This window comes from Pan paniscus, chromosome 13 (genome assembly GCF_029289425.2).
Source record: "Pan paniscus chromosome 13, NHGRI_mPanPan1-v2.0_pri, whole genome shotgun sequence".
In the NCBI taxonomy this organism is placed as follows: Eukaryota; Metazoa; Chordata; class Mammalia; order Primates; family Hominidae; genus Pan; species Pan paniscus.
In genome coordinates this window covers 125760478-125779867 of record NC_073262.2, presented here as the reverse complement: position 1 = coordinate 125779867, position 19390 = coordinate 125760478, and the positions used below count along the sequence as shown (strand labels likewise).

The 19390-nt window shown below is 39.6% G+C and overlaps 1 long non-coding RNA gene across 2 annotated transcripts in view; it reads left to right on the top strand.

Moving 5' to 3' along the window:
* The first annotated feature begins 5512 nt into the window (after nucleotides 1-5512).
* Nucleotides 5513-19390, top strand: part of LOC106634532 (uncharacterized) — a 57934-nt gene continuing 44056 nt past the window's right edge. Inside the window, exon 1 of one of the 2 annotated variants that reach the window (XR_008624600.1) lies at nucleotides 5513-5826. This is a non-coding gene — a long non-coding RNA (uncharacterized LOC106634532). Of the gene's footprint in view, nucleotides 5827-13109; nucleotides 13243-19390 lie in introns of those variants that run through there. The other variant, XR_003027414.3, reaches the window with a different exon arrangement.

Below are 19390 nucleotides of genomic sequence, written 5' to 3'. Positions count from 1 at the left end.
TTCCCCTTCCTGTGTCCATGTGATCTCATTGTTCAATTCCCACCTATGAGTGAGAATATGCGGTGTTTGGTTTTTTGTTCTTGCGATAGTTTACTGAGAATGATGATTTCCAATTTCATCCATGTCCCTACAAAGGACATGAACTCATCCTTTTTTATGGCTGCATAGTATTCCATGGTGTACCAGTCTATCATTGTTGGACATTTGGGTTGGTTCCAAGCCTTTGCTATTGTGAATAATGCTGCAATAAACATACGTATGCATGTGTCTTTATAGCAGCATGATTTATAGTCCTTTGGGTATATACCCAGTAATGGGATGGCTGGGTCAAATGGTATTTCTAGTTCTAGATCCCTGAGGAATCGCCACACTGACTTCCACAATGGTTGAACTAGTTTACAGTCCCACCAACAGTGTAAAAGTGTTCCTATTTCTCCACATCCTCTCCAGCACCTGTTGTTTCCTGACTTTTTAATGATTGCCATTCTAACTGGTGTGAGATGGTATCTCATTGTGGTTTTGATTTGCATTTCTCTGATGGCCAGTGATGATGAGCATTTTTTCATGTGTTTTTTGGCTGCATAAATGTCTTCTTTTGAGAAGTGTCTGTTCATGTCCTTCGCCCACTTTTTGATGGGGTTGTTTGGTTTTTTCTTGTAAATTTGTTTGAGTTCATTGTAGATTCTGGATATTAGCCCTTTGTCAGATGAGTAGGTTGTGAAAATTTTCTCCCATTTTGTAGGTTGCCTGTTCACTCTGATGGTAGTTTCTTTTGCTGTGCAGAAGCTCTTTAGTTTAATTAGATCCCATTTGTCAATGTTGGCTTTTGTTGCCATTGCTTTTGGTGTTTTAGACATGAAGTCCTTGCCCATGCCTATGTCCTGAATGGTAATGCCTAGGTTTTCTTCTAGGGTTTTTATGGTTTTAGGTCTAATGTTTAAGTCTTTAATCCATCTTGAATTGATTTTTGTATAAGGTGTAAGGAAGGGATCCAGTTTCAGCTTTCTACATATGGCTAGCCAGTTTTCCCAGCACCATTTATTAAATAGGGAATCCTTTCCCTATTGCTTGTTTTTCTCAGGTTTGTCAAAGATCAGATAGTTGTAGATATGCAGCATTATTTCTGAGGGCTCTGTTCCATTCCATTGATCTATATCTCTGTTTTGGTACTAGTACCATGCTGTTTTGGTTACTGTAGCCTTGTAGTATAGTTTGAAGTCAGGTAGTGTGATGCCTCCAGCTTTGTTCTTCTGGGTTAGGATTGACTTGGCAATACAGGCTCTTTTTTGGTCCCATATGAAATTTAAAGTAGTTTTTTCCAATTCTGTGAAGAAAGTCATTGGTAGCTTGATGGGGAGATGGCATTGAATCTGTAAATTACCTTGGGCAGTATGGCCATTTTCACGATATTGATTCTTCCTACCCATGAGCATGGAATGTTCTTCCATTTGTTTGTATCCTCTTTTATTTCCTTGAGCAGTGGTTTGTAGTTCTCCTTGAAGAGGTCCTTCACATCCCTTGTAAGTTGGATTCCTAGGTATTTTATTCTCTTTGAAGCAATTGTGAATGTGAGTTCACTCATGATTTGGCTCTCTGTTTGTCTGTTGTTGGTGTATAAGAATGCTTGTGATTTTTGTACATTGATTTTGTATCCTGAGACTTTGCTGAATTTGCTTATCAGCTTAAGGAGATTTTGGGCTGAGACAATGGGGTTTTCTAGATATACAACCATGTCGTCTGCAAACAGGGACAATTTGACTTCCTCTTTTCCTAATTGAATACCCTTTATTTCCTTCTCCTGCCTAATTGCCCTGGCCAGCACTTCCAACACTATATTGAATAGGAGTGGTGAGAGAGGGCATCCCTGTCTTGTGCCAGTTTTCAAAGGGAATGCTTCCAGTTTTTGCCCATTCAGTATGATATTGGCTGTGGGTTTGTCATAGATAGCTCTTATTATTTTGAAATACGTCCCATCAATACCTAATTTATTGAGAGTTTTTAGCATGAAAGGTTGTTGAATTTTGTCAAAGGCTTTTTCTGCATCTATTGAGATAATCATGTGGTTTTTGTCTTTGGCTCCGTTTATATGCTGGATTACATTTATTGATTTGCGTATATTGAACCAGCCTTGCATCCCAGGGATGAAGCCCACTTGATCATGGTGGATAAGCTTTTTGATGTGCTGCTGGATTCGTTTTGCCAGTATTTTATTGAGGATTTTTGCATCAATGTTCATCAAGGATATTGGTCTAAAATTCTCTTTTTTTGTTGTGTCTCTGCCTGGCTTTAGTATCAGAATGATGCTGGCCTCAGAAAATGAGTTAGGGAGGATTCCCTCTTTTTCTATTGATTGGAATAGTTTCAGAAGGAATGGTACCAGTTCCTCCTTGTACCTCTGGTAGAATTCGGCTGTGAATCCATCTGGTCCTGGACTCTTTTTGGTTGGTAAGCTATTGATTATTGCCACAATTTCAGCTCCTGTTATTGGTCTATTCAGAGATTCAACTCCTTCCTGGTTTAGTCTTGGGAGAGTGTATGTGTCCAGGAATTTATCCATTTCTTCTAGATTTTCTAGTTTATTTGTGTAGAGGTGTTTGTAGTATTCCCTGATGGTAGTTTGTATTTCTGTGGGATCGGTGGTGATATCCCCTTTATCATTTTTTATTGCGTCTATTTGATTCTTCTCTCTTTTTTTCTTTATTAGTCTTGCTAGCGGTCTATCAATTCTGTTGATCCTTTCAAAAAACCAGCTCCTGGATTCATTAATTTTTTGAAGGGTTTTTTGTGTCTCTATTTCCTTCAGTTCTGCTCGGATTTTAGTTATTTCTTGCCTTCTGCTAACTTTTGAATGTGTTTGCTCTTGCTTTTCTAGTTCTTTTAATTGTGATGTTAGGGTGTCAATTTTGGATCTTTCCTGCTTTCTCTTGTGGGCATTTAGTGCTATAAATTTCCCTCTACACACTGCTTTGAATGCATCCCAGAGATTCTGGTATGTTGTGTCTTTGTTCTCATTGGTTTCAAAGAACATCTTTATTTCTGCCTTCATTTCATTATGTACCCAGTAGTCATTCAGGAGCAGGTTGTTCAGTTTCCATGTAGTTGAGCGGGTTTGAGTGAGATTCTTAATCCTGAGTTCTAGTTTGATTGCACTGTGGTCTGAGAGATAGTTTGTTATAATTTCTGTTGTTTTACATTTGCTGAGGAGAGCTTTACTTCCAAGTATGTGGTCAATTTTGGAATAGGTGTGGTGTGATGCTGAAAAAAATGTATATTCTGTTGATTTGGGGTGGAGAGTTCTGTAGATGTCTATTAGGTCCACTTGGTGCAGAGCTGAGTTCAATTCCTGGGTATCCTTGTTGACTTTCTGTCTTGCTGATCTGCCTAATGTTGACAGTGGGGTGTTAAAGTCTCCCATTATTAATGTGTGGGAGTCTAAGTCTCTTTGTAGGTCAGTCAGGACTTGCTTTATGAATCTTGGTGCTCCTGTATTGGGTGCATATATATTTAGGATAGTTAGCTCTTCTTGTTGAATTGATCCCTTTACCATTATGTAATGGCCTTCTTTGTCTCTTTTGATCTTTGTTGGTTTAAAGTCTGTTTTATCAGAGACTAGGATTGCAACCCCTGCCTTTTTTTGTTTTCCATTGGCTTGGTAGATCTTCCTCCATCCCTTTATTTTGAGCCTATGTGTGTCTCTGCACGTGAGATGGGTTTCCTGAATACAGCACACTGATGGGTCTTGACTCTTTATCCAATTTGCCAGTCTGTGTCTTTTAATTGGAGCATTTAGTCCATTTACATTTAAAGTTAATATTGTTATGTGTGAATTTGATCCTGTCATTATGATGTTAGCTGGTTATTTTGCTCGTTAGTTGATGCAGTTTCTTCCTAGTCTCGATGGTGTTTACATTTTGGCATGATTTTGCAGCAGCTGGTACCAGTTGTTCCTTTCCATGTTTAGTGCTTCCTTCAGGAGCTCTTGTAAGGCAGGCCTGGTGGTGACAAAATTCTCAGCATTTGCTTGTCTGTAAAGTATTTTATTTCTCCTTCACTTATGAAGCTTAGTTTGGCTGGATATGAAATTCTGGGTTGAAAATTCTTTTCTTTAAGAATGTTGAATATTGGCCCCCACTCTCTTCTGGCTTGTAGGGTTTCTGCCAAGAGATCCGCTGTTAGTCTGATGGGCTTCCCTTTGAGGGTAACCTGACCTTTCTCTCTGGCTGCCCTTAACATTTTTTCCTTCATTTCAACTTTGGTGAATCTGACAATTATGTGTCTTGGAGTTGCTCTTCTCGAGGAGTATCTTTGTGGTGTTCTCTGTATTTCCTGAATCTGAACGTTGGCCTGCCTTGCTAGATTGGGGAAATTCTCCTGGATAATATCCTGCAGAGTGTTTTCCAACTTGGTTCCATTCTCCCCATCACTTTCAGGTACACCAGTCAGATGTAGATTTGGTCTTTTCACATAGTCCCATATTTCTTGGAGGCTTTGCTCATTTCTTTTTATTGTTTTTTCTCTAAATTTCCCTTCTTGCTTCATTTCATTCATTTCATCTTCCATTGCTGATACCCTTTCTTCCAGTTGATCGCATTGGCTCCTGAGGCTTCTGCATTCTTCACGTAGTTCTCGAGCCTTGGTTTTCAGCTCCATCAGCTCCTTTAAGCACTTCTCTGTATTGGTTATTCTAGTTATACATTCTTCTAAATTTTTTTCAAAGTTTTCAACTTCTTTGCCTTTGGTTTGAATGTCCTCCCATAGCTCAGAGTAATTTGATCATCTGAAGCCTTTTTCTCTCAGCTCCTCAAAGTCATTCTCCATCCAGGTTTGTTCCGTTGCTGGTGAGGAACTGCGTTCCTTTGGAGGAGGAGAGGCGCTCTGCTTTTTAGTTTCCAGTTTTTCTGTTCTGTTTTTTCCCCGTCTTTGTGGTTTTATCTACTTTTGGTCTTTGATGATGGTGATGTACAGATGGGTTTTTGGTGTGGATGTCCTTTCTGTTTGTTAGTTTTCCTTCTAACAGAGAGTACCCTCAGCTGCAGGTCTGTTGGAATACCCTGCCGTGTGAGGTGTCAGTGTGCCCCTGCTGGGGGGTGCCTCCCAGTTAGGCTGCTCGGGGGTCAGGGGTCAGGGACCCACTTGAAGAGGCAGTCTGCCCGTTCTCAGATCTCCAGCTGCGTGCTGGGAGAACCACTGCTCTCTTCAAAGCTGTCAGACAGGGACATTTAAGTCTGCAGAGGTTACTGCTGTCTTTTTGTTTGTCTGTGCCCTGCCCCCAGAGGTGGAGCCTACAGAGGCAGGCAGGCCTCCTTGAGCTGTGGTGGGCTCCACCCAGTTTGAGCTTCCCGGCTGCTTTGTTTACCTAATCAAGCCTGGGCAATGGCGGGCGCCCCTCCCCCAGCCTCGCTGCTGCCTTGCAGTTTGATCTCAGACTGCTGTGCTAGCAATCAGCGGGACTCCGTGGGCATAGGACCCTCCAAGCCATGTGTGGGATATAATCTCGTGGTGCGCCGTTTTTTAAGCCCGTTGGAAAAGCGCAGTATTCGGGTGGGAGTGACCCGATTTTCCAGGTGCCATCTGTCACTCCTTTTTTGACTCAGAAAGGGAACTCCCTGACCCCTTGCACTTCCCAAGTGAGGTAATGCCTCGCCCTGCTTCGGCTCGCGCATGGTGTGTGCACCCACTGACCTGCACCCACTGTCTGGCACTCCCTAGTGAGATGAGCCCAGTACCTCAGATGGAAATGCAGAAATCACCCATCTTCTGCGTTGCTCACACTTGGAGCTGCAGACCGGAGCTGTTCCTATTCGGCCATCTTGGCTCCTCCAACGGGTAAACCATTTTCTTGTTCTTAGTCATCTTTTTTAAATGTGTGTATGGTTCACATTTATCTTAATATTGAATATTAGAAGTGTTTTTATCTTTATTTAAAATTAGTTATATTTTTGTAACCAGAAATATGCCCTAGTAACTTAATTCTTGTTTATATAATTAGCCTGTGGTAAAATCAGCTTCTTCTTTCATTGTTTTGCTTAAAAATTGCAGATTCTAAGAACATATGAGTGACGTTAAGTGAGGACTCACTGTACCTTAGTCACCTCAAATCCATTTTAGAAGTAGGTAGAAATAAATTTTGAGTAAACTAAATAACCTCACATTTTTTCAGAACATTCTGCAGAAGTTCAAAATTGTATTTTGCATGACTAAAAGCCAACCTGTTTTTCTGTTAGAAGATAAGTGCTAACATTTTTATCACAATCCTTGACCCCAACTGAATTAAAATGGAATTGGGAGCAAGGTACATATTACCCAGCTAGAAATTTTTCCTTGAGTCTTGTAGTGTTGTACTACTTACTGCAGTCTTGGAAACAAGTTGAAATATTTACCAGCCCATAATTGTTAGTACCCTGTCTTCCCCAAAGGAGTAGACACACAGTAGATGAAATAAAACCCATATTCCTTTCTACTCAGTCTAGCACAAAATGTACCGGTATTTGAATGAGGAATAATAATCAAGGATTTCTTCACTCAACCATGTTGTAAATTATAAACAGAACCAATTATCAAATAAAATAACAGGCCACATGGGTTTAGAGGGGTATTTTGCCAATACAAGGCTAGTATTTATTTTTAAATCCCAAAAATACCTTATATTCTATTGTTAATCCTTCTAAACCCTTTCAGTGATTTTAAAATGGTATCTATTTGTTTGTTGCTTATGAGCAGTACAGGATAAATCATAGCAAGATGTTATTAATCAAAACAACTAATGAGTATTGAAACGGAATAAAAGTTAAACTTAGTTGGTAGTAATGATCAGTCCTAGTAAGCTGAAACTCTGGGATGTTACCTCTTGAATGTTACCCAGGATAATTTGGTTGGAGAACTAAAACCAAATGCAGGTGTTTGGGCTCCCAAGCCAGTGTTCTTACCCCTTTACCACATATAATATGTGATGGCAAAACCTCAGAAACATATGCATTGCTGAACATTTCAATTTCTTTTTTTTTTTTTTTTTTTTTGAGACGGAGTCTCGCTGTGTCGCCCAGGCTGGAGTGCAGTGGTGCCAACCCAGCTCACTGCAAGCTCCTCCTCCCGGGTTCACGCCATTCTCCTGTCTCAGCCTCTCAAGTAGCTAGGACTACAGGCACCCGCCACCATGCCTGGCTAATTTTTTGTATTTTTAGTAGAGACGGAGTTTCACCGTGTTAGCCAGGATGGTCTCGATCTCCTGACCTCGTGATCCACCTGCCTCGGCCTCCCAAAGTGCTGGGATTATAGGTGTGAGCCACCGCGCCTGGCCCAATTTCAACTTCTCTAAAGGTCTAACTTGACTCATCTAGAAAACATTTAGAAATGAAATTCTAGGGTTGGGCGCTGTGGCTTACACCTGTAATCCCTGTACCTTGGGAGGCTGAGGCGGATGGATCACCTGAGGTCAGGAGTTCGAGACCAGCCTGGCCAACATGGCAAAACCCCATCTCTACTAAAAATACAAAAATTAGCCAGGCATGGTGGTGGATGCCTGTAATCCCAGCTACTCGGGAGGCTGAGGCAGGAGAATCACTTGAACCTAGGAGGCAGAGGTTGTAGTGAGCCAAGATCAAGCCACTGCACTCCAGCCTGGACAACAGAGTGAGATTCTGTCAAAAGAAAGAAAGAAAGAGAGAGAGGGAGAGAGGAGAGAGAGAGAGAGAGAGGGAATTCTGAGGGCATTGGATACTCTATCCTAAACACCAAGAGTCAAAATACAACTGAATCAAATTATTCCTAACAAATAACTCACAGCAATTCAGTACTTTCAGTAGCTCCAAAGTTCATAACTGACATTAATTTGCAATCCTACACAATATCCTGTTGAGGTAACGTATGCATTATTCACTTTACAGCACTAATGAGGCATCCAGCTATACTGTACATTTTGTGTGCTTGTTATCTGGTGCCCTAGCTACTAAAACTCAGAAATATTCTCCAAGTTCATTAATTTCTAGGACAATAATGAGACTGTGAGAGCACAATCTCAAATCTGGTTTTCACTATATTCTGTTGCCACAGTGCTTGTCCACCACTGACTTTAGGGTTGCAATCATGTCAAGCTCATTGCCTGCAAAGCTAGTCAGTCAAGATACCTCTCCTTCTTCTACTGTATGCCATCACATACAGGTGCTGGGTACACTGTGTAGGATCGTCTAGGAGGGAACCAGGTAAACCAATCCCTATCTGCCTGAAGCTTCCCAGGGAGCCCTGCCTTCATCATTGGTCAAACTTTTCTTGGTACTAACTTATGGATAAAAGAGATAATAAAGAGGAAAACATGTTTTTATGACTTATTGTCTCCAATCTTGACCACAAAACATCCAACCAAGATTTCCAAACAACCACCTAATAGGTGTCTTAGCCCGTGCAATATACCAAGAAGCAAGTAGTGCCTTTGGGTGGCTTACAGTCTGGTGACCTGCCTTCTACCAGAAGTTTACTTAGGGTTAGATACTGAAAAATAACAACGACCGGGAGCAGTGGCTCACGCCTGTAATCCCAGCACTTTGGGAGGCTGAGGCGGTTGGATCACGAGGTCAAGAGATGGAGACCATCCTGGCCAACATGGTGAAACCCCGGCTCTACTAAAAATACAAAAATTAGCTGGTCATAGTGAGCACACCTGTAGTCCCAGGTACTCGGGAGGCTGAGGCAGGAGAATCACTTGAACCCGGGAGGCGGAGGTTGCAGTGACCTGAGATTGCGCCACTGCACTCCAGCCTGGCGACAGAGCAAGACTCCATCTCAATAATAATAATAATAATAATAATAATAATAAGGCAGCTGGCTTGAATTCACAATAGGAGGTCATAATTGTTGAGTGTTTACTGTGTCCTAGAGAGTTTAAATGGATTATTTTATTTCCACAATCCCATATTGGCTTCATTTTATAAATGGGGAAACTGAGATACTGAGAGTTGAAATCACTTACGTAAGTGGCAGAGTCAGGATTCAAACCCAGGCTTGTCTGCTGCCAAAGTCCATGCTCTGATCCACTGCTGCTGTGGTCACAATAACAAAGAACAGAAATTAGAAGAGAGATACACCCACCCCCACTTCCAGCTGCCTTTACCAAAATCAGACTGGTTCCTATTTAGCTAAAGCCAACCAAGAGAGGAACGATAATAGAAGTCAGGTTGAGTCTTGCCATCTTAAATAATACAAATACGATTAATGCTAGAAACTTGTTTAGGCTAAACAAGAGAATCCAAGTGAAGGATGTGATAACACACTACCATGAAAGCTAAACGAGATGGGAGAAGAGCTGTTGCCTGAAACAATATTTATAAACCTGCCAAATATTCTAAATGGGGCACTGGATCTCTGTCTGTTGGCTCTACATTTGTAAGTAAAAGCCAAAGGACTTTTAAATCAATGTCACCTTTTCCTAAGCCTTGAATCACTAAACAATTTATTAAGTGCATATTGCAGTTTACACAGTGGTTAAGAGCCCTGGCTTTAAATTCCAATTCTGCCACTTTCTAACTATGTGGCCTGAGGCAACTTAGTGAACCACTCTGAACCTCAGTTTTCTCGTATAGAATGGGTATTCAATTCTATATCACCAGATTGCTGTGGGGATTTAATAAAATTATTATCATGTTTTTCTGTTTTGTTTTGTTTTGTTTGAGATTGAGTCCCACTCTGTCTCCCAGCCTGGAGTGCAGTGGCACGATCTTGGCTCACTGCAACCTCTGCCTCCCAGGTTCAAGCAATTCTCCTGCCTCATCCTCTCAAGTAGCTGGAATTACAGGCACCTGCCACCACACCTAGCTAATTTTTGTATTTTCAGTAGAGATGAGGTTTCACCATGTTGGCCAGCTGGTCTCAAACTCCTAACCTCAAGTGATCCACCTGCCTTGGCCTCTCAAAGTGCTGGGATTACAGGTGTGAGCCACTGCACCTGGCCAATGAAATTATTTATATAAAGCATTTGATAGTGTACCTGACACATAATCTGCACTCAGTAAATGTATCTATTGTTATCAGCCATTGCATGTCCATGTACAGAACGTAATAGAAGGGTGCAAAGGAATTCCAAGAGGTGTTCCTTTTCGTCAAGTAACATTTAATCCATTTGAGAAGATGAGATGAACAGGCAAATCAGTTATGAATAAGACAACCTACAAGGAAGGGCCAAGCCATGTTCGTGCTGTGGACCAGAGCTTCTCAAACCTTAAAGGGCACACCAGTCCTCTGGGAGTCTGGTTAAAAGGCAGTTTTTGATTCATTGAGTCTGAGGCAGGTGCCTGAGACTCTACATTTCTAACAAGCTTCCATGCGAAGTTTTACGTTACTGGTTTATGGATCACATTTTGCTTAGTGGGGCTACTGATGTTGAGGGTGAAAGAGGGCTGCCCAATAAGAGCTAGGACTGTCAGGGAAGCTTCATGAGAGAGATAAAACCGAGCTGGGGCTTGAAGGATACATGGGACATGGACATCTCAGGAAAAAATAGGTGACTTTGTAGGCACAGGAATGCCATTAGAAGGCAGAAGGCAGGAAAGGCATGCGGGGCTGTGAGGAAACATTCAATTGGTAGATGAAGTCTCTAGTCTGGTCCCGCTCTGTGGGGTTAGAGCAGCAGTACCTTTCATCACAGACAGTAGCTCTCAACCCTCTCTGGGCACCAGAACCACCAAAGCAGCTTAAAAAAATACAGATGTCTAAACTCCATTCCCAGAAATTCTGATGAAGCTGATATGATTTAATCGAACGACAGGCATTCGTGCTCCAATTATGGAGGAAAAAAAAATCACATGTAAACAGTAAGTAACCATGCATCTTGAAAATCAGATGTGCTGCTACCTTCACAAGCACCATCAATATCCCAGAATCACTTAACTGAGTAATTGATGAGACCCCAAAAGCAATAGAGAAATTGAGGCAAAGTGTATCTTCCACTCTACCCTTGTCTGCATTAGTACAGCAGAAATAGCTACTTAACTTTGGGAAGATTTACTAATGCCAAAGTTGTATTCTTTTTTATTTCTAATCATCTATGCCTCTGCAAGTAATGGTAAATTTATTGTTTGATATATTCTTTCGGTGTCTTTCAGAAATTCATACTACACCGTTCAATACTAATCTCTTTCTTTCCTCAAACATGTAAGTCTTATAACATAAGTTTTATTCTTTTCACTTTGCTAGTCTGGAAAGACATCAATCCCTTTCCACAGTTTCTCAGAAATATTGGCTGTGGTCTCTGAAAATGTTAGAAAATTTCAGGGATTAGGTCACCAGATCCTGCTAATTTAAATGCCTTGTTTTCCAGATATTCTGTAAGAAGTGTGTTCCTTCTTCTTACAGAATAACTGGAAAAAAATAAGGTATTTAAATCAACATGATTTAATGATTTGTCATTCCTTCAAAACCAAATCAGTCCCCAGTCAATAATTCATCTCTGATCTTTCTGTAGAGGATAAAAAAGATATTAAGTGTGTCTATCTTTAAATCACCTTCTATAATTAGGCTATAAATAGGCTTCCCTTCCTCAATGGCAGGGATAAAAATTTTCTTTTCATTGTTCTCTTCTATGTAACAGTCTAAATAACTTTGAGTCTCTGATGTCTCTTACCGAATAATCCCTATTATTCAGGAGTGCTGGAGCATGCCTAAAATGACACCACTTTCTTGACCCATGAAAGATATTGAATATATATTTCCCAATACACTTTTTCTTTTTTTCTTTCTTTCTTTTTTTTTTTTTTTTTTTTTTTTTTTTGAGATGGAGTCTCGCTCTGTCACCCAAGCTGGAGGGCAGTGGCATGATCTCGGCTCACTGCAACCTCTGCCTCCCAGGTTCAATCAATTCTCCTGCCTTGGCCTCCTGAGCAAATGGGACTACAGGCACGCCCCACCATGCGCAGCTAATTTTTGTAATTTTTAGTAGAGATGGGGCTTCACCATGTTGGCCAGGCTGGTCTCAAACTCCTGACCTCAGGTGATCCACCCGTCTCGGCCTCCCAAAGGGATTACAGGTGTGAGCCACCATGCCTGGGTGTATTTCCCAATACACTTTTAAAATAATATTCCTCCAAAGTTTTTTTGGTTTTCTAATAGGAATGAGACAACAGGGAAACCATGGAGGGGGGGAAGAGAGAGAGAGAGAGAGAAAGAGAGAGAGAGAGAGGGAGGTAGGAGGAGAGAGAGAGAGAGGCAGAAGGGTAGGTTGATGGAGAAAAAAGAAGAAAGGCACAAGCAGAGAGAAAGAAGAAGAGAAAAAAAGAAGAAAAGAAAAGAGAAAGATTTTTTTAAAAAACATCATTAATTGAAAAGCAAGGATTAGGAGAAAAATTTAGGGGAAAAACATTTCAGCAGAAAAATAAATGCAGACTGGCAAATCATTAGTAAATTCTTGCTGGAGATATTCATTTGCCTTTCTGACTTTAAACAAGGATAATAGCTCTCACCTCTTTAAGTTTCTAATAAAAAAAATGAATGAGTCCATAGGACACTGTAATACTGGAAAATGTATTATAAAAGCCATTAAACAGAGGATCCAGATTCTAAATGTGGCTCCTTGTGTACAAAAAGCTCTTCCATGAGGAAATAAAATGTGGTACCTCCTCAATCAACATTGACACAAAAATATAAGGACTTACATTTGGAGACAGACATTAACACATTGTTTTATGTGCACAAAACTTTAGAAGATTTGTAAACCCTTCACACCATTGATTTTTCTCTATTTCAAAGGAGAAAAAGTAGAAGACAAAGAATCCCTTTAAAAGGAATAGCAGTAGGTAAGACTAATGGAGTGCTTACCGTGTGCCAGACACATTTGACCATCACGATGGCCTAATGATGCTGGCACAATTTTAATTTTAGATTAAAGGCTTAGTAGACACATGGAGCAACTTGACCAAAATCAAGTATTTTGCTAGTTGTAGAACCACAATTTGATCTCAGACTGCCTGACTCCAGAGCCCATAATCCTAACCAATTTGTTAAATAAAATAAAAACCAATTTATTAAATAAATAAAAATTTGTTAGAAGACTTGTGACAAGCGTCACAAGTCTTATATTTCAAATACCCTAATGCATGATGCTTATTTCTTTATATTTCTTTCAAGAAGAAAACACAAATAAAATCCATCCAAATGAGTCTTCACTTGGAGAAGCACTAATCAATGACAAAGAAGAACCTTTGTTCCTGTGAATTTCAAATGCATCCACATCAAAACTAATAGTCAAAACAAAAACCCAAGGTCAGTATGTTTGAAGTTCACCTTTCCATTAGTTAAAGACTGAAATGTCCTTTAAGATGAATTTAGAATTCCTAGAACTGCCTGACCTTTAATATTCATGTCATAACACAAATATACTTTGGTGTCATTATCATATTATTATTGGTATATTTCCGTTATTCATCCTTCTCCATTCATTAATCAGGCAAACATCCTGTAAACAGCTAAATTTATACAGATATATAAATAGGATGGAGTTCATTGGTTACTCACTGAAATATCCAGAGATCCACAGGGAAAACATTATGTAACAAAAACTGTGGCTTGGGGAACAACCTCTCACAGGCGCTATGATTTTATCTCAAATAATTTTTTTTCTTATGTATACCATGACAATTAAGAGCTTGGAAAAAAAGATTAAGCATTCAAAAGGGCAGTGCATTGCTTCATGATATTCAACAATCCAGAACTTTTGAGATGAAATAGGAAAAGTAAGAGGTTATCCAATAGTAATAACATAGTGTTTGCTTTGTTGTATTTTTTAGTGTTTGCTATGTGTTAAATCCTTTACGTGAATTATATCTTGGTTTGACTTCCTCAGAAACAGACTCTAACAAAGATTCAAGGGCAAGTTGTTAATTTGCAAGTTGTAGTGAAAACTAGAAAAGAGGTCGAGAGATGAGACAGGGAAGGGAAGGAAGCCAAGAACGAGTGTGTGCATTATGAAGCCAGTTATCACTCCAGGAAACTGAAGCTTAACCCCACATAAAACATGGGTATTTATCTACCAATTCCCTTCGGTCATGATTTGGGAGATGCTCCTTGGGCATTCATTCCCTAGCACCTCAAAGGTGCAGCCTTCAACAGCTTTGGATAAAGCCTGACAAAGAGATATAGACAGGGATTAGTGGGAGTTGATCTGCAGACATGAAATAGGCAGACTCAATGGCTTTAGGTGGTACATCTACAGCATCTACACCAGATGATCCAATTTAACTTCTCTATTAATATCCCCGTTCAAAGGATGAGAACATTGAGGCCCAGAAACATTGAGTAACTTACCCATGACCACACAGCAAGTATGGGGACAGAGCTTGCTTCAAAGAAGGCAGCCTGACTCCAGGGCCTGCAATCTTAGATAGCTCTCTGTACAGTTTCCCAAAAGTTACCATTTAAAAGGTAACTCCACCAGCTTCCCGAGGAAAAGATATGTCTATCCTGTTTTCACCAGCAAAGAAAATCTGATAGAGGTTTATTTTCAACACTTTTCATTGTGAAACTACTGTTTTTAAAAAATACTTCTAGCATGATTTTCCGCATTTACAAAACACTGAATAAATGTTGAAGGAATGAATGGCTCTATAAAGTTATCCATAAATACGTGTGTACATAATCCCTATTTCCAAAGGATCCTACCAGCTTCCAGTTTGAAATTAGGTCACAAAAATTCCATCACTTAGCCATATTTTCCTGACCTTTCTCTCCATGTTCAGAACCACAGCTTTCTACAAAGAACCCCTAAAAATTACTGGAAGGCTCTAAGAAATTTCTTCCATGAACTGCCAAGCTATTCCAATCACAGACTGTGTGACACCCACTATTTTTCCTTCTCTTCATCTTTTCTCTGCTGAATACTCCACATCCATCAGGTGCCATTGCTTCTTCCAGGCATTTCCAATGTTTTCAACAGTTACCACCACTAATGTGTTGCAGCCCCACAGCACCAAGCTGCAAGGCATTGATATGGAAGCACAGGAGGGCAGACACAGTATTGCCCTGTTTCCCAATGCATTGTATGAAGTAGTTAGTGAAAAAAATTATCTGCATATTTTTTTTATCTGATAAAAAATTATCAGGCAAGATACCAAGCAGGCCCTAGGATGACTACGGATCTGTTCCTTGTCCAGCCTCGGACTGCTTGACTCTTAAGATGAGTCCTCTCCCTGAGACCTTTCTGTCCTTTCAAATTTTGGGGCACTCAGCCACCAGCCAGCCAGCTCACCCTTGTTTAGCCCCAGTGTTATAGTAATGTTCAAGCTGGGTCCCCTAAAATCTCCATTTATACTTGGTTGAATGTATAGAATTAATATTTTATATATGATATATATATGCAAATTATATGTAAGATTAGGAATGAAACCTACTAATGTTGTTGCTGCCTGATATTTTCCTCAGTCAGTCTCTGATCTTCTAACTTGCCATTCACTGTGTCTACAATGTACTCAGAATATGTGCAAAACTAAGAATGAAAATTTTTAAGTTTAAAAAAAATCTGTCTTCAAAATTTGCCTAAAATCCATATTCTAGGAGCTGGAAAACCCACAAAATGTACTTTCTTGACCTAATAATCTGACACCAGAACATTCTAATGAAAGACACAAAGAGGGATAACGCCTTAGCCCAAAGGAAGGACTCTCTTATGATGCTGTACCAAGACTTGAGGCAAATGGAGGTGGGGGTTGTGGGGGGACATTTTGAGCAGAACTTTACCTAACATTTCTCAAATCTTATTGTGTTGCTAACCTCCAACTACAAAGTAAAGTTTAGCATGAATGGAGAGTCCTAATTTAAATGTTGATCAAGTCAAATGGCAATGAACTCTTTTGAGAAATGATCTTTAAGTGCCAAAAATCAAAGAATATTCACAGAAAGTTCTAGGTTTCAGAAAGATTAGTCTCCAATAAATTATGTATAGGTAGGTGACTACAAATACAAGTATAATTGCATTTAATTTTTCATCCATCTTTGGGGAAAAATAAATAAAAATAATTAACTGAAATACAAATTCTATTCTTAGAATAACAGTTAGATTCCTATAATATCAGTTACATTCCTATAATATAGCTACTCAAGAGGCTGAGGCATGAGAATCGCTTGAGCCTGAAAAGCAGAGGCTGCTGTGAGCTGAGACCATGCCACCGCACTCCAGCCTGGGTGACAGAGTGAGACTCTACTAAAAAAAAAAACAAGGGGGAGATAGTGTAATCCAGTGCCTATAAGACAGATATATAGTTAAGACAATCGAAATTCTAAAAAAAAGAAATCTCTGAAACCATTAGGTATCTAATGATCACTATTGGACAGACAACAATTGTGATGAAATGAATGATCACTGCCTGTGCATGCACATTGAACCTTATGGTTTAGAAGAAAGTCCTGGGGGCACCATGGAGCAGTCTTTTATGAAATACTGGATCACAGACACTTGTGGAACAAGAGGGAAACACAGACTTTCACAACTCTAAATTGAAAAGGGATTCCACATAGTATGACCATGAATGTGGAGAAATTTTAGGTTTACCTTAGCCCATTTATTTTACTCATATCGTCCTTCTCATGTATGAAAAAGTTAATTTATATAATTAAAAAACCTATGTTTAAGTAAGTCTAAAAGCACTCTTTTAATGTTTAAATTAAAAATTTAAGTGATAAGTCATCATATCCTAGTTCAGTTGTTGTTTTTTTTCCCTTTCCTAATGATACGTAAAACAGTAGTGTGTCTTACAATCAATACTATTTTGTTCATTTTTTTCTTTCAGTGAATGGAAGTTCTTTTTTCATTTGTATAAATTTAAGGGGTACCAGTGCAGTTTTGTTACATGGACATATTGCATAGTGGTGAAGTCTGGGCTTTGAGTGTATCCATCACTCGAATAATGTACATTATACCCATTAAGTAATTTCTCATCACCCACTCCCCTTCCACCTCCAGCCACCATTCTGAGTCTCCAGTGTCTATCATTCCACACTCTATGTCCATGTGTAAACATTATTTAGCTCCCACTTATAAGTGAGAACATGCCGTATTTGGCTTTCTGTTTCTGAGTTGTTTCACTTAAGATAATGGCCCCCAGTTTCATCTATGTTGCTGCAAAAGGCCTAATTTTATTCTATTTTATGGCTGAGTAGCATTCCATTGTGTATCTATACCAAAGTTTCTTTTTTTTAAATTTAACTTTATTTTAGATTCAGAGGGTACATATGCATGTTTGTTATATGAATATATTGTGTACTGGTGGGGATTGGGCTTCTAGTGTACCCATTATCCAGATGGTGAACATTGTACCTGATAGGTTATTTTTCATCCCTCATCCTCTTGCCACCCACCTCCCTTTTGAAGCCCTCAGTGTGTATTATTTCCATCTTTATGTTCATGTGCATCCATTGTCTAATTCTCACTTACAAGTGAGAACATGTGGTATTTGGTTTTCTGTGTTAGTTCACTTAGGATAATGACCTCTAGCTCCATCCAAGTTGCTGCAAAGGACATGATTTCATTGTTTTTTGTGAGTGAGTAGTATTCCATGGTGTATATTTACCACATTTTCCTTATCCAGTCAACTGTTGATGGACACTTATGTTTTATACCACATTTTCTTTATCCAATTATTCATTGATGGACATTTAAGTTGATTTCATATCTTTGCTATTGTAAATTTTAGATTTAATTAAATGCTGTACTGAACATTTTAAATAAATCATCTCATGCAATTTTATTCTTGAAATGACTCAATGCCACACAAGGTAACTGAGTCTGTTAGAAATCCTTTGGTTGCCAGACTAAACTAATGGTCCTGAGTTCATGACAGAACTCCAACTTATTGGCTTAAATAATAAAGGGAATTTAAAAGTTCATATTACTAAACAATCCGGAAGTAGTTCTGGGCTTCCAGCAAAGTTTAATCTAGAAGATAAAACAATGTAATTTAAAGATGTGGTTTCCTTCTATCATTCTGTTGTATCATCTGTAGGGTGAGCTTTATCCTCAGGTTGGTTCTCCTCACAGCAGTGAAATGGCTGTAGTCATTGTCTTTACATCTTCACCCACACTAACTGAGGTCTTATGGGATAAACTGTGGCCCTTGGAAATTTATGTGCTGAAGCCCTAACCCCCAGTACCTCAGAATGTGACTGTGTTGGACGATAGGACTTTTAAAGGGGTGATTAAGTGAAAATGAGCCATTAGGGTGGGCCTTCATCCAATCAAACTGGTGTCTTTATCAGAAGGGGAAATTTGAACACACAGTGAAACACCAGGAATGGAAAAACCATGTGAGTACACAGTGAGAAGGCAGCTACCTGCAAGGCAAGGTAAAGGGGCTTAGGAGAAACCAAACCTGCTGACACCAAGATCTTGGACTTCCAGCCTCCAGAACTGTGAAGCAAATTTCTGTTGTTTAAGTTACTCCATTTATGGTATTTTGTTATGGCTGCCCTAGAAAACTAATACACAAGGCAAGAGAGAGACTCTGGTAGCTTCTGCAAAAGAGAGGAATTGTCTATTCTCAAGAATAACAGCAAATGTCTCCATCATATTACATTGGTTCTGATTCGTTAACAAAAAAATGGAATCCATTCATTTTCTTTTGCTAATCAAGGCCCATCCCTAGAGAGAGGTAAAGTCAACATTACTCAAACCATAATGAAAGAGTTATTTCCCATGAGTGATTTCTCAAGTGAAATTTGTACTGAGTATGGTTCCCAGAAGGAGGAGACGCAGATGCTGAGCACCGAGGCTTGGTAAGGCTGAGTAATTTTCCCAGGACCATAGGAGTCAGTAGCAGGTTGGTTTTTCAACCCAAGTTTCCTGACTCCACTGTCTAGTGTTTCCATGCCTCACACTGCCTCTGTCATCTGGAGAAGCATCCTCTTCCTCTTTCCCCCAGTGTAAGGAAGATTTCTGCATAAGGAACTGGACTTAGAATGAAACAGACTTGTGAATGAAGAAAGAAGGACTGTGTTCCCTAACTGCACCCAAACGTTTTTTAAAGCCGAATAAAATATTAGGAGAAAAAAAAAAAACTCCCCATACATCACAATTAAACTCCCCCCCTGCCCCGCCCCCGCCAAGTCACCTGCATTTTATAAAAGTTCCATACTATGCAACACGGTACAGAACATTTTAAAAATTACCCTCTGGGAAAGTAATGTTCTTGAGTAATTCTAGGATCAATACAGCATTCCCTCTGTGTTCCCCCATCCTCCTTTCTTTCCATCAACACAAGGGAGAAGAAAGGACTTTGATCAGTATATTTGAGATAGGTAAATGAATATATTCCTTTTGAGCTACAAAGCTCATAGAACCTTTTCAGAGCAACAATTTTCACATCAAATGGAACCCCTCATCCAATCTCTTTTCCGGATCACTTACCAGGAAAGTTTTTAAATT